At 40.8% G+C, this 14848-nt stretch overlaps 1 long non-coding RNA gene across 1 annotated transcript in view; it reads left to right on the forward strand.

The window, feature by feature from the left end:
• Positions 1-1425, forward strand: part of LOC129143091 (uncharacterized) — a 71221-nt gene extending 69796 nt beyond the window's left edge. Inside the window, exon 3 of the long non-coding RNA XR_008546171.2 lies at positions 521-1425. This is a non-coding gene — a long non-coding RNA (uncharacterized LOC129143091). The remainder of the gene's footprint in view (positions 1-520) is intronic.
• Positions 1426-14848: the final 13423 nt, after the last annotated feature.

The following is a 14848-nucleotide window of genomic DNA, read 5'->3' on the forward strand; positions in this document are numbered from 1 at the left end:
CTTCCTCTTTCACACATGGGTTATTTAGAAGTCTGCTGTTTAGTTTCCAAGTTCTTGAATATATTTCTGTTATATTTCTGTTATTAATTTCTGTTTTGGTTCTATTGTGGTTGGGTTTATGGTCCAGGATATGATCTGTGTTGTTATTATATGAGAATTCCTAGAAAGTATGGGTTTTCTGCTGTTTTGGGCCAGAGTATTGTATAAATGTCTATTAGATACTTTTGATTAATGGTGTTACAGTTCTTATATATCCATAATGATGTTCTGTCTAGTTCTAGCAACTGTCAAGAAAGAGGTGTTAAAGTTTTCAGCTATCTATTTTTCTCCTTTCAGTTCAATCAGTTCTTGCTTCACATATTTCACAACTTATTGTTTGATGCCCACACATTTTTTATTTGTATATCTTTTGGTGAATTAACCATTTGGTCATTGTATAATGCCCCTCTGTGTTCTTGGTAGTTTTATTAGCTCTAAAATCTACTTTTTCTTTGTCTTTTCTTTTTTCTTTTTTTGACAGAGTCTCGCTGTGTCGCCCAGGCTGGAGTGCAGGGGTGTGATCTCAGTTCGCTGCAACCTCTGCCTCCCAGGTTCAAGTGATTCTTCTGCCTCATCCTCCTGAGTAGCTGGGATTACAGGTGTGAGGTATCATGCCTGGCCCAAGATTTACTTTATTTGATATTAATATAGCCACATCTGCTTACTTTTAAAATTAATGTCTGCATGGCATATTATTTCCATTCCTTAATTTCCAATTTACCTCTATCATTATAGGTTACCCACTGATGTAGCTTTAGCAGCTGCTGCCCCAGTTCTCAAATATCCAGGCTAGCTTGGTGGCCCCTTTATCCATGGGTCATTTATTTAATCCACTCTGCCAATCCCTGCCTTTAATTAGTGTTTTTAAACCATTTACATTTAATGTAATTATTCATAGTTTAATCTGATGTCTGTTATTTTATTTTTTGTCTTCTCCTTATTTTCTGCTTCTTTTTTGCTCTTGTCTTTCTTGTCTTGTTTTTTCTCTTCCCTTTAACATTTTTTAGATCTCCTTTTGATTAATTTATAGAGTTTTTGATTATATCTCTTTGTATGAACTTTTTAGTTATTACTCAAATATCACATTTTGTATTTATAACACAGGCTACTGATGTTGACATTTTAACAGTTCAAGTGAAGCGTAGAAATCTTACCCATTATCCCTCCCTATTAATAATATAATTGTCTTAAATATCTTTTCCTACATATATTTATAAGAAGTATATGAGATAGCCTTACAATTTTTGCTTTAACTATCAATCATGAATTAGGAAACTCAAGAAGAAAGGGAAATGTATTTATTCATATTTTCACTCTTTTTAAAATGAATTTCATAAAATCTAGATTGGCAAATTTAGAAATAAAATTTCTAAATGTTGTCATGTCTAATGCTTATTGTCTGCTTATTCTATGCCAGGAAATGTTCCAAGTCCGTTACCTGGACTCATTCATTTGATCTTCATAACAAATTGGGGAGCAGGGTATTCGGAGTGCTGAACTCTCCCCATGCCTGGTCTACAGCTGAGGAAGGGGAGACTTGGCTATAAACACTCTATAAAAAACACTTTATAAAAAATTTCTTCTGAACAATTACAATGATGCCTGTACACTATTTGATCTACGTACAGTTATCTTACTGACAAGTCTCTTTTCCAGATCTGCACAGATGTAGTAAAATGACTTTCGTTGTATCTCAACATTTCTTCATCCCTCATCTCTTTTTTAGAGATGTTGCCTGATGTATTAAGTAGGTCTATTTGCAAGTGAAAGGTGTTTAAATGCAACTGTCATATCTGCTGCCACTGGAAAAACTTGGGTTATTCCACTTGAATTTTGATGATGTTTTTAAATCTAATGTACATTTACCAACTGGTAGTGATGACCAAGATGAGACCTGAACTGTAGGATGGAATTCTGGCACATTAGATTATTTGAACTTTTTTTTTTTTTTGACTCTGATGTCTATTGTCTGATGTGTGATGAGGACATCTCTGAACTTCATCATTCACAGATGATGCTGTGATTTTTACAATAATGATACTCAGGTTCAGCTGAAAAACATTTGAAAACACTGTCCCAAGCCTCAGTTATTTGTCTCTCTTTACCTTTATTGGAGTGTACAAGTTGATCATTTTTCAATGTTTCTGCCTGAATAAATCAAGGTCATCAACCTTTCTCCCTTTGGGTTTAGTCAGTTACCTTTGCTGATTCTTTGATGGCAGCACATGCTGATATAGTTCAGCAATATCTGGAAAGGTGGCTGGCATACCCATTCTCACCATCTCCTACGTGAGAGGCAGCCAGGATGACCCCATGTGAGGAGGAGCTGTCCTTGCTCAAACACCATGCCCTGCAGCGTGAGTGGCTCTCCTCTACTCTCCAGCCACTGGGTTTTCCCACTCCTGGAGCCAACATTCTTGAGCCACTAGAGGACACCAAGTGCCATGTTTAATTACATTTTCTCCTTTCCTCAATGTCTACCCTGGCTTTGAGGACAAAACAAGTTTGAGTTTTATTGTATAGCATCAGTGAATAAATGGATAAAGAAAATATGGTAAATATACATATTAAAATACTATTCAGCTCTAAGAATAGTACTAAATCTTATCCCATTTGCAGCGACATGGATGGAACTGAAGGTTATCATATTAAGTGAAATAAGTCAGGCACAGGGATATTGCATGTTCTCATTCATAGGTGGGAGCTAAAAAAGTTGATTTCATGGAAGCAGAGAGTAAAATGATAGAGGCTGAGAAGTGTAGGGGGGATGAAGACAGGTTTGTTAGTGGGTATGAACATAGAGTTAGTCAGAAAGAATAAGTTCTAGTGTTCAATAGCACAGTCAGGTGAATAGAGTTAACAATAGTGTGTGTGTGTGTGTGTGTGTGTGTGTATATATATATATATATATATATGTATATATAAAATGATTTTTATTATTTGAGATGGAGTCTCGCTCTGTTGCCCAGGTTGGAGTGCAGTGGCATGATTTTGGCTCACTGCAATCTCTGCCTCCCAGGATCAAGAGTTTATCCTGCCTCAGCCTCCTGAGTAACTAGGATTATAGGCATGCCACGAAGCCTGGCTAATTTTGTCTTTTTAGTAGAGACAGGGTTTCTCACCATATTGGCCAGGCTGGTCTCAAACTCCTGACCTCAACTGTTCCACCTGCCTTGGCCTCCCAAAGTGCTGGGATTACAGGCATGAGTCACTATGCCTAGCCACAATATATTGTATATTTCCTAATAGGTAGAATAAAAGATTTGAAATGTTTCTAACACACATAAATGATAAATGTTCAAGGTGATGGATATGTTAATTACCCTGATTCGATCATTGCACATTGTATGTGTGTATCAAAGTACCATATGTACCCTGTAAATATGTACAATTATGATGTATCAATAAACACACACACAATAAACTTGCTGTATGCCTTTGTGAACCAAACTCGAAATGGAGTTTAAGAAGCATATTTCTAGGATAAAACCAGAAAGGCTATTTGAAAGTCCCTGAAGAGAAACTTGGCTTTGAATCAGCTTCTGCATTTTTCTACTTCCATATAATGTGATGATAACATTTCCCTCCCATGATTATGTGAGAATTAAGTGTAAAAGCTGACACTTACTACATGATGATGCATCACGAGTACTGCCTGAAGACCTTTAGTATCCACAACAACTGACATGTTGTGTTGAACACACTCAGACTTCATTTGATTGAATGGACTTACAGCCTACCTTACTGACACAGAGGCCCTCTTAATAGGGAGCTTTCAGGGTGTCCCCTGACATTTTATGGTGATTTATATATTTTAAAATATGAACCTATAGTTATTGCCTTAAAACACTTTAAATAAAACAAGCACGAAGTGGTTTTTTTTTTTTTTTGTAACTGTGGTCTATTCATTTGTCAGATTATTTGCGAGTCAGCTCACAAATAACAATTCACAAATTAGCTCACAAATAATTCACAAATCAGCTCACAATTAATAATTCACAAAGTAGCTCACAAATAATAAACAAGCTATGAATCCATAAATTCATAGAATATGAATGTAGTAATTCTTTAAAGAAAAGATTCTTAAAGTTAGAAAGGACCTTAATGTTTTCTCTTAAGCCATTTCTAATTTGAAGCAGGAATTAGAATCTGTCGTTTTCAGGCACTGCTTCAATACATGCTTCATTCTTGTATTCATTCACTCGATGAGTATTGACTGTGCATGTACTATATCCATGTGATTCGTTAGGCACTGGGTAAAAAGGTCCCTAAGAAACTTAAAATCATGTGAAAGAGCATTTAAAGGTGGCAGGACCTACATTGAGTGTTGTCATGTCTAATGCTTATTGTCTGCTTATTCTATGCCAGGAAATGTTCCAAGTCTGTTACCTGGACTCATTCATTTGATCTTCATAACAAATTGGGGAGCAGGGTATTCGGAGTGCTGAACTCTCCCCATGCCTGTTCTACAGCTGAGGAAGGGGAGACTCGGAGCAATTCACTGCGACAGAGTTCCCACCCAGGCAGCCGGAATCCAGAATCTGGGCTTTTAATGAGGATGCCATAGAAGTTGCTAGAACGTAGTGAAGAAGTACCCAATTCAGCAAAGGGGGCTGGGGGCTGTGAGCTGTCACAGCTTGCTTCTTATGAGGTGGTAGCCAGAAACCAGGTATGGGGAACATGCCTTATACAAACAGGGCATTGGCCTTGGGTAGTTCATGAATGTATTCCTGAAAAATAAGGAAACACAAAATGAAAAGCTTCCAAATGTTATAAAAAGAGGGGAGGAAGGGAGTGCGTGCGAGGAGCCCACAGAACAGTACCCTGTGGGGAGATAAGAGAGCAGTCAGTGAGAATGGCAGGTTCTCTTTCTCATTTCCGTGGCGATGTCACTGAGACATATGCTCCAGCCGTTTCCATTCCTGCCGTTTGCCAAGATCCACCCGCTCCGCCCACCAGCCCCCACGCAGGCCGTTCTCTCCGCTGACGCCCTCACCCTCCTAGCCTGGCGACACTGTCCTCCTCTCAGCGCCGTTTCCTGGGGAGCAGATCCTGGCCCTCCGACTGCGTGCATCCCTCCATTGCACATTTTCCTAGCACCCGCGGGTTTTCCCTCCTAGCATTCCCTGTAACTGTCATGAAGTCACTATTTGCTAAGTGCCTGTTAATAGACTGACTGGTCCTTCCTCCCGATTCTGAACTCTATGAGGACAAGCGCTGTCTCTCCTTTGTTGACCACTGCCCACCTGTCACCTAGGATAGGGCCAAGTTCAAAGTAAGTGCCTGCTGTCAGTTGGAATGTGGCCCCTCCGCACATCCCACCAAAAAAAAAAAAAAAAAAAAAAAAAAAAAAAAAAAAAAAAAAAAAAAATGAAATAACAAGAAAAAGAAAAACAGATATGTTGGAGTCCTAAACCCTGGCACCTTAGAATATGACCTTATTTGGATATAAGATATTTACACCAAGTTAAGGTAAGGGCATTAGAGTGGCCCCAATCCAGGATGACTAGTGTCCTTCTAAAAAGGGGAAATTTGAATCCAGGCACACACACAGGAGGGGGCCATGTAAACATGAAGGCTGAGATCCGGATGATGCTTCTATAAGCCCAGGAACATTGATGGCGGCCAGCGAAGCACCGGGGCTGGGGGAGAGGCCCAGGACAGAGTCTCCTTCACAGCCTGAGAGGGAACCAACCCTGCCCACACCTTGATCTTGGACTTTTGGCCTCCAGACCATGAGATGGTGCATTTCTGTTGTTAAGCACCCGGTCTGTGGGACGTTGTTGTAGCAGCCCTAGCAAGGCAGCATAGTGTCTTCTAACTATTTATGGGATGCAAGAAGGAAGAAATGATGGGTGGAATCACTCAGCCCTTCCCCTTACTTAGAATAAGGGTGCATAGTCAATGTTTGTTGCTAATGCGATGCTTAGCCCGTGCCATGATTGTTTGTTTGTTTGCTTTATTTCTCATTGTTAATTTCAAAATCAGAAGAGTTTAACTAACTTTAGCTCTCAAAAACCCCAAAATGATGTCTAACCTCCACAACATTTTGAATATTTTTCACCCTGCTGGGTTTTTGACCCGAGAGAAGGAAGCAGAAAAAAGATTGTGGTGTCTCCTGAGAACATGTGTGACACCAGGTATAATCATCAAATCTCAAAAATCACATATCGTAGAACCAGCATGCAACTGTAAGGGGAAAATATGAGTCATCCAAGCATTTGCGATGATCTTGTCATGCACGGATTGGTACCTGGCAGGCTTAGTTTTCTCTAGGATTTCTGCCACCAACTGTCACTACATACTTTTCAATTTGCGCTTCCCCATCACTGCCAAGAATGAAGTACCTCCATGCGACTTGTAATTACCGAACTGCTCCCACCACCCCCTCCCCAAATCCCTGGAGGTTAAATTTGCACATTCTGACAAAGTAATTTCTTGATTTTGTTTTCTGTAGGAATCATTGAGGGTTTACTGAACGAGTGCTATTGTAAACAGAGTCAGTGTCAACACCAGAAAGTGCTTCCTGATCTGGCAGTTTAATTGCTCTCCTGATTTCCATGCTTTTCACTTTTTATGAAATGTGACGTTTTCCCTACATCTTGTACAAATACAGGTATGAAAACATTGGGCTGGTTTATAAGTTAGAGCTAAAGTCTAGTTAAATGGCAAAGGTGATTTTTGCAAATAGATACATAGCTTCTTTAAAGCCAGCTTCGAGGTTTCTCAGGCATTCCTGAATGGCTTGAGATTGATGTTCCAGGAGGCAGAACATCGAGGGAAGGCAAGGGATTCTCTGGAATGTTATTCAGTGGACCTGAGCACTCAACTGCCACTTGAAACGTTAGTTTGTCGTTGGCCCTTTGGCCAATGGCACAAGTACCTCGGCTGCACTGGGGGCTGCCTTTCAGCTACATTAACCTGCTTTATAGTTCATAACGAGCCTTGGTGATTGAAGTCCACATAGCCACTGTGGGTTCACCTCTTGTCCAAGACACAGGCATGTCTCTCGACCCCCTGACCTCCCATTCTCTGAGTTCTTGCTTTGCCACCTACATCTGTTCTGTATCTTCAGATTCCCCCCTCTGGCTTTTCCCTGGACTCTTGATCTCAGCCTGTCAGCACACTTAAATGTACATCATCCTTAAAACAATAAAACAAAACAAAATCCTTTTAACAAGACTCCTCCTTGAAGGACAACCCTCTTCTCTCATTTCCTTTCTTGCAAAAGCCTGCACAATGGACATGTCTCATCTTCTCTTTCCCACTTTCCATTCACATTGGCTACTACCCTGCCACCTCCCTGTACCTGCTCTTATTAAAGTAACCACTGTTTCTCTAATTTCCAAACTAGGAGGCTGTCACTCCTCGTCCTCCTTGGCTTCTGAAGCACCTGACAGTGTTGACTGAGCAGCTATGTGCTGAGCTAAGACAAGGGAGTTTGGTAGCTAGTAAAAGGACAAATGGGTATCCGAGGTCAATGAATGGTTCTGAGGTCAAGTATAATTCCCTGCTGGGAATCATTGACAGACTCAACTTCATCTCTTTTTCCCTGAACTGGCAGTTATTTTAGGATTTGTACTCATATCTTTCTCTTCTCTTCTTCATTTTCTTCTCTCATCTTATCTTCTCTACTTACTTATATGTTCTTCCTGGGCGACATCATCATTTTTTTTCCAGCTTCAAGTATATCTTGAATTCCAAATCTTTATTTTTACTAAAGCCGTTGGCTGAACTATAAACCTATATTTTCAAATGCTCGTTGGACATAACTCCAGTAAAGTGTTATAGGCATTTCACCTTAACACACAAAAGGAACTTGATAATATCTTTAAGTTTGTTCCTCTCTTTATATTCCTTTTTTGTTTGAGATGGAGTCTTGCTCTGTGGCCCAGGCTGGAGTGCAGTGGTACAACATCCACTCACTGCAACCTCTACCTCCCAGGTTCAAGTGATCCTGCTGTCTCAGCCTCCCAAAGTGCTGGGATTACAGGCATGAGCCACCATGCCCAGCCCCTGTCCTTATGTTCTTCATTTCAGACGAATGGCAGTGCCACTTTCCAGTATTCTAAGCTAGAATCTTGCATATGTCCCCAATTTTTCTTCTATTTTATTTCTTACCTTCAATGTCATCAAGTTTGGTCAATTCTTCCTCATACACAACTCTTAAAAAATTCATTGTTGCTTTTCCATTTGCACTGCCATAGTTTTGGTTCTGCCCTTAGCATCTGATATGGTTTAGCTCTGTGTGTCCACCCAGATCTCATGTTGACTTGTAATCCCCATGTGTCAGGGGAGAGACCGGGTGGGAGGTGATTGGATCACGGGGGTCGGATTTCCCCCTTGCTGTTCTTGTGATAGTGAATGAGCTCTCCTGAGATCTGATGGTTTAAAAGTGTGGCACTTTCCCCTTCACTCTCTCTCTCTCCTGCTGCCTTGTGAAGATGTGCCTTGCTTCCCCTTTAGCTTCAGCCGTGATTGTAAGTTTCCTGAGGCCTCCCCAGCCATGCAGAACTGTGAGTCAATTAAACCTCTTTTCTTTATAAATTACCCAGTCTCAGGTAGTTCTTTATAGCAGCGTGAGAACAAACTAATACAGCATCTCTAAGGCCCGATAACCAAAACCTAGTCCAGCACTTTTTTCCTCAAGGAAGTGCAAATCCCTTGGGCATCATGTTCAAATGTGGATCATGACTTCGAAGATCTGTGTGGGGCTTGAGATTCTGCAATCTGGCAAGCTCCTAAGGGCTGCTTCTTGTTCCTGGACCTCACCCTGAACAGTAATGACCTCAACAACTACTACCCTTCTCTCAGGCCTCATTCCCTCTGCCTTACCACTTGCCCACCCTCTGTTCCACCCCAGCCTCCACCCTGCACACCACTCCTGCACTCCCAAGTCATTCTCTATAATCGTGACTATCTTCTAAATTCTTAAAGTGGAAATATGATAATGTCACTGTCCTGTGTTAACAGCTTTAATGGGGGTCCCATAGCCTTCAGGATAAAGTTCAAGCTGCTTAATAGGAGATGCAGGGTGACTTTGATTATCTGAAATCCACCTGCGTCTTATCCCCCATGCCCTCTCAGTCTGCAGAAAATGTGTGCACTTTTTTTTTAAGAGAAAAGGATCAAATAATGTGCTGGATTCTCAGAGTGTTATTTGGCTTTGAGAAAGAGGAATGACCACAGTCCTTTCTGCATTAGGAATTTTTTTTTGTTTGTTTTTAGAGTATGATTCAGAGACCAATTTATTCCCAAAGAAAATTGCCATTACATCTATTAAGTTTTTATATTAAAACATTTTCTACCAAGGGATGACTGTCACTCTGAGCAACTGTGCCACTGTGAATGCCTCATGTGTCAGCATAGCTTATTATCTAGCTCTGAGCAGAATGGGAGTGCTGCTGAATTAGTCTTGAGGAAATTTTATAGATGAGGAAGCAGTAGCCCACATAGATTAGACAATTTCCCTGAATTTATAAAACTCAGACAGTGCCAGAGACTAGACTAGACCTTGAATCTTTGGGACTCTTGTCTAGTACTCTTTGCACTGAACCATGAAACACCATCCTTCCTTAGCAAGGAGAGATGGGGTCAAAGTGAGATGTGACAATGAGGAAGTGTGGCAAGTTAAAGCAGCAACAAAGCTACATGCCTCAGCTTCTGGGGTTCTTCCTTCTTCAATATTTCACTTCAGGGGAAGATGTGGCAGTGCTTAGATGCTAACAGAAAGAACCAGGAGACACAGAGCTGGTGTGGCAATGCAGAAAAGGCCCGTGGATTGTGGCTGGAAGAGGTGGCCAGGAGTGCCAAGTGTCAGGGTGGTGGCCTGTAAGCCACAGGTAGGGGAATGTAGCTTCGTAGCCTGGTGAAGAGGGGACAGGGCTGGGGACACGTCCAAGGAGTCGTGTTGGTTGCATTCCAATATTTTGCTGCACTGATGAAGTGACAGGGAAGTGAGTTTCTGCCCAGCATTGAGGAATCACTCACAATTCCGTTGTGCAGGAATGAGAGAAGACGCACTGTGCTGTGGGAGGCGTTGCTCCAGGACTCCAGCCGAGTTTCCGTGACTACAGAGCATGGATATGGAGGATGCGATTCCTCCATAGTACAGGAGACTGATCAGATGACCTTGGGTTTCTCCTTCTGCACCCATTGCCAAGACCATATGTGCTTAAGTGAGGAAGCTGTGAATAAGGGGTGCTTCCCTCATGGCCAATTCAGGGATCATAGATGTAGGTGAGGAGGTACACGGATGACAGCCAGGATCAGGGAGGGCATTTTTAACCAGGCTGCCTCCCCTGAATCTGCTCTAAAGATGGGACTATTTTCTCCGTATTATTTTATAGGATCTTTTATGGCTAACTCATCTTATAGATTAAGCCAGTTGTCAAAATGTTTCTGTAAAGGGTTAGAAAGTAAATTGTAGCCTTTGTGGGCCACAAATTTTCTGTGTTAACAACTCAACCACATTGTTGTAGCACAAAAGCAGCCCACAAACAATCTGTGAATGGATGGGTATGGCTGGGTGTCAATAAAACTTTATTTAGTTTTAAACAAAACAGACGGCAGGTAGAGTTTGGCCCAAGGGATTAAATTATCTTATGGAGCAATTGGCTTTGTATTTAATTTGATACATTGGTTGAAAAACAGAAAATGGATTCTGCATGTATTGATTTTCTACAATGTGCATCTGACTATATGTGTTTATTTGTATGATCTTTGTTAGTCCTAGAAATAAAAAAGGCTTCTATGTGAGTGCTAGTTTAGGCTTTGGCTAATGTATTAAAACATTGCCTCAATGTCTGGTCAATCTTGGTCAAGAGGACAAGGGCTACTTGTAGTTCCTGCAAGAGGCTTCAAAACCTGCCAGCATGGTGAAGGGAGGGATATGTGTTGACTTTCAAAGCTGTAAATTTACTATCAGGATTATTCATCTTTAAAGACACTGATTTATCTTTTGGGGACATTTTTAAAATGTCAAAATAAATAGCACTTGACATTAAAATAAAATAGTATTGAGCACTCAGAGAGGGTGAGTAGGAGAAGCATCTGGACATGTGGAGGCTGGGTTCCTGGTACCCCCGTTCATTACTCTTTTTGGAATGATGGCAAAAGGTGGCCACCACTACATCTTTGGATCTGTTTAATCTCCAGCTGTGAATATGTGATCAATCATCTCTTGGACAACAAAAGACTTTTCCCAGGATGAGCAATGATTTCCATGTGGTTGCAAGGGCTTTATATATGTGCGGTTCTGACAGGGTTCGGCCCTGATGATGTCATCTCTCGACTTGGTGTGACTTACAGTGAGCATGATTCAATGGCTTGCAAAGGAGATCCTGCACTTACCACTTCTACTATTGACTTTTACTAACTTATTGTCTTGGGTGAGTTGTGCCCCAGTTTTCTTCCTAATAGAAATGAGGAAAATAATACTTACAAGTTTGCAAAGCTCCCTGAAATTTCAAGTGTTACACACTATCACAGTGAAAATTATTATAATCCCTTCTCAGTTGCTGCCTTCTATTTACAAACAGCTGACTTCTGCCTCCCACTTCTGGATGAGACATAGAACCAGCACCCAAAGCAGACTCAAAAGTTTTTAAAGGAAACGTGTGTTCCATGGAACATGGAAAATTAGGAGGGCAACCTTCAGAGTGTAAGGAAACCGAGATTACCTGCTGCAGACGTTTCAGGCTATTTGGCTAAAATTCCTTCATGGATGGCAATGTATAGGGTGAATTTAGCTCAGCAAATAAACACTTTTCAATTCAAATGTGAAACTAGGGAGCTATCTAAGGCAAAACCGTTTTTGAAGAATCTTTATTCTCTGTAGTTTCTTGGAATTAAAATTTCTTGAAAGAATTTTATTTTGTTTTTATGCATTTTAAAGCACATCATTGCAAGTACATAAAATCCACCTTCAGAATCCCCACTTCCACCATTTTCAAAATGGATAGGGCTGGCTGAGCACTGGCATGACATTCGTGGGGGTTTTCTAAGTTGCATTCTGTCATGTGCTTGGTGAAATATGGCAAAGCATATGGACGGTGGGTGATTCATCTCCATGTAAGATTTCCTGGGAAAAGCTGGGATGCATTCAGTTTGCAGAATTTCCCCCACGGTAACCCACTGAAGCTTTTGCCTTAATAAAATGGAAGTATTTGCTCTTTCCAATTTTCAAGTGAATGATCCCCCAGTGTGCTTTTTAAATGAATGTTTTTCTCATTTTTTGACTTTGTGTGACCCCATCTCCTTTTCCAGTCTTAATCATGAGGGCATCACCCAAATCAGGCAGCTGGAAGGGGTCTTTTAGTTTACATGTTCAGTGGAGGTGTTGGGGACCAGTATCGAGTCTCTTGCAGTTATAGGTGTCCCTAAGTGAAAGGACATTATTAAAACTGGAAGAATATTTCAACAAATATATTGCAGCATATAGCTTAGTGATGGCAGAAGGTAAATATTTAGGCAGCACAAGCTGTTGATTGCAAAAACTAATTCTGTGGGAGATCAGGGTCAAGTGCACATACTAACAGTCTTTGATTTACAAGCATTATTCAAAAATCGAGCTTAATTTACAAAATGCTAAGTGGTCATGTTTGCTCTTGCCTTGAAGTACACATCTTTCATATTTGACTTCAAAGCATCAAAGACATGACTGGAAGAAGCTTGAGATGTGGAAGTTTTTCCCAACAATATGAAAATGCAAAAAAGCAGAAAATTTTTCTTTAAGTAGTTTGCTATAATTAAGCATTTATTTTACATTCATAAAATGCAAAATGGCGAACCATTGAAAATTGTTTCCTTTAATTTGTTTACTTTTAAGCTTTAAAAATGTTTAATGTCAGAAGAATTCATGCTATTTGGTTCAATGAAAAAATCAGGATACAAATATGTACACTATGTTTCCATGTCTATAAATTTATCAACAATATGAGGTTAAGCCATATGAAATTGCTGTTTTGTATGTCAAAATGTGGTTTGATATAGTATCAAATGGTTCAAACTATATGGACAAGAGAAAAATGCACACACACAGAAGAGAAATACCAAAAGTTTGGGATGATGATTATAGACAACTTAAATATTTTTTCATTTTCTTATCTATACTTTCTAGAATAAATGTGTATTGCTTTTTTATAAGATTTTTTTTTTTTTTTAGATATTCCGGTGGCAAACCTTTCATTGCAAAAAGAATGGGACCAGGAGTTTATTCATACTGTTTGTCAGTGAATTTGAGGGTTTTTAGTCTCTGGTCTCCAGAGTTCTTTAGAAATTACCAGACTTAGTGAAAACACCTTCCCTTTCATGCCCTTCCCTTCTTTTCCCTAAGTTGACTCCCCCAACTTAACTATGAGACACAAGCATCTGGCCCTAAGCAGGTGCTCAATCGATACTTGTGAATGATTGGAGGAGTGAATACATGATGGGAAGAGGGATTAAATAAATATTATGCAATACTTTCTGAAGTTTTGCTGATTTCCTCCCAATTAAACCAACTGGCTTGTCCTAAGAATAGGCTGTGGCTGGATCATAAGTCCATATACAGGTAATGTTAAGAAGAAAATCACGCCTACAGAAAAAGACAAAAGCAAAAAAGACCTCCAATTTAGTTTAGAAGTCTCTTCGCAATTCTTTTGGATAGGATATTATATACCGGGGTAAAAGTCACAGCTCATTATGAATTTCTGGAAGATGTTAGCACTCCTGGCCCCTTAGCATAGAGCATTTGGAAACAGCTTGACCTACAGGGCAAGTGAAGGGTGCCTGGCCTGGGCCCCTACTCCACTTTTGGGTCCTCCACAGACTTGCGCGCGTGCGCGCGCGCGCGCGCACACACACACACACACACACACACACACACACACACTCAGAACTTCAGCTGTTAAGAGAAGCACTTAAAAATACCCCTTCCCAGGGGTAAGTGTTAACTGATATTTTATATGTCCAGTTTTCCTTTCAATGACTATTCACTTCTACTTTGGAAGGAGGATGGAGGGGAAAAAAGATAGAAAGGGAGAAAGAGAGGAAGGAAGGAAAGAAGGGAGGGAGGGAGGGAGGAAGGGGAGAGGAGGGAGGAGGATGGTGGGAGGAAGGAAGGAAGGAGTAAGTAATAGGAAGGGAAAAAGAAGGCAGGGGGAGATTTTTAGCCATGTGAAATTGTTCAGTCTTTTCTTTTAGCAAGTGGTAGTAACAAAAGTCCAAAGGGTAGATATTGATTATTTACCAGGTCACATGATCGATAGAGTATTATTTCCATCCTGTGATTACCTCTAGGTGACGCAGGCCAGCCTAGATGGTTCTAAGCCTCTGAGTAGAGCATGTCCTGAAATTAACTTGAATAACCTAATTTCTGCCTTCAAGTCGATCTCTTCCTACACACTGTGCTAAGGGCAAAACAGAAGTGAAACAAGAAAGATTAACAAGATCTGTGCCAGCTATTAGAGGAGAAGTCATTGTTTGTCTGCATTTAAGGAGAAAAGGACACTATTTGGCAGCGTGGGGTGCCTCTGCGCCGGCTGGAGCTAATGATCCTCGTCAGGATTGAGCTGGGAGGCGGGTGCCCATCGCCTGGCCCTGACTGCTCTTACTGACAGGTGCTAATGGGAGGGGCAGGACACAGCTGCCTGAGCAGGAATCCCATTATCCTTTGCTGAGTATTGATTCGCGCTGTGGGATGCTTCCTTTCTGGCTGTGTTAATTTTCACAATGCACATTTACCTCGTCCTCGGCACACAGAGAGAGTCAGAGGTGCTTGGGGTAAACGTAATGGGCTCTGCCTTCCAGTCTGCAGAGGTTTTGTCTG

This window comes from Pan troglodytes, chromosome 12 (genome assembly GCF_028858775.2).
Source record: "Pan troglodytes isolate AG18354 chromosome 12, NHGRI_mPanTro3-v2.0_pri, whole genome shotgun sequence".
Classification (NCBI taxonomy): domain Eukaryota; kingdom Metazoa; phylum Chordata; class Mammalia; order Primates; family Hominidae; genus Pan; species Pan troglodytes.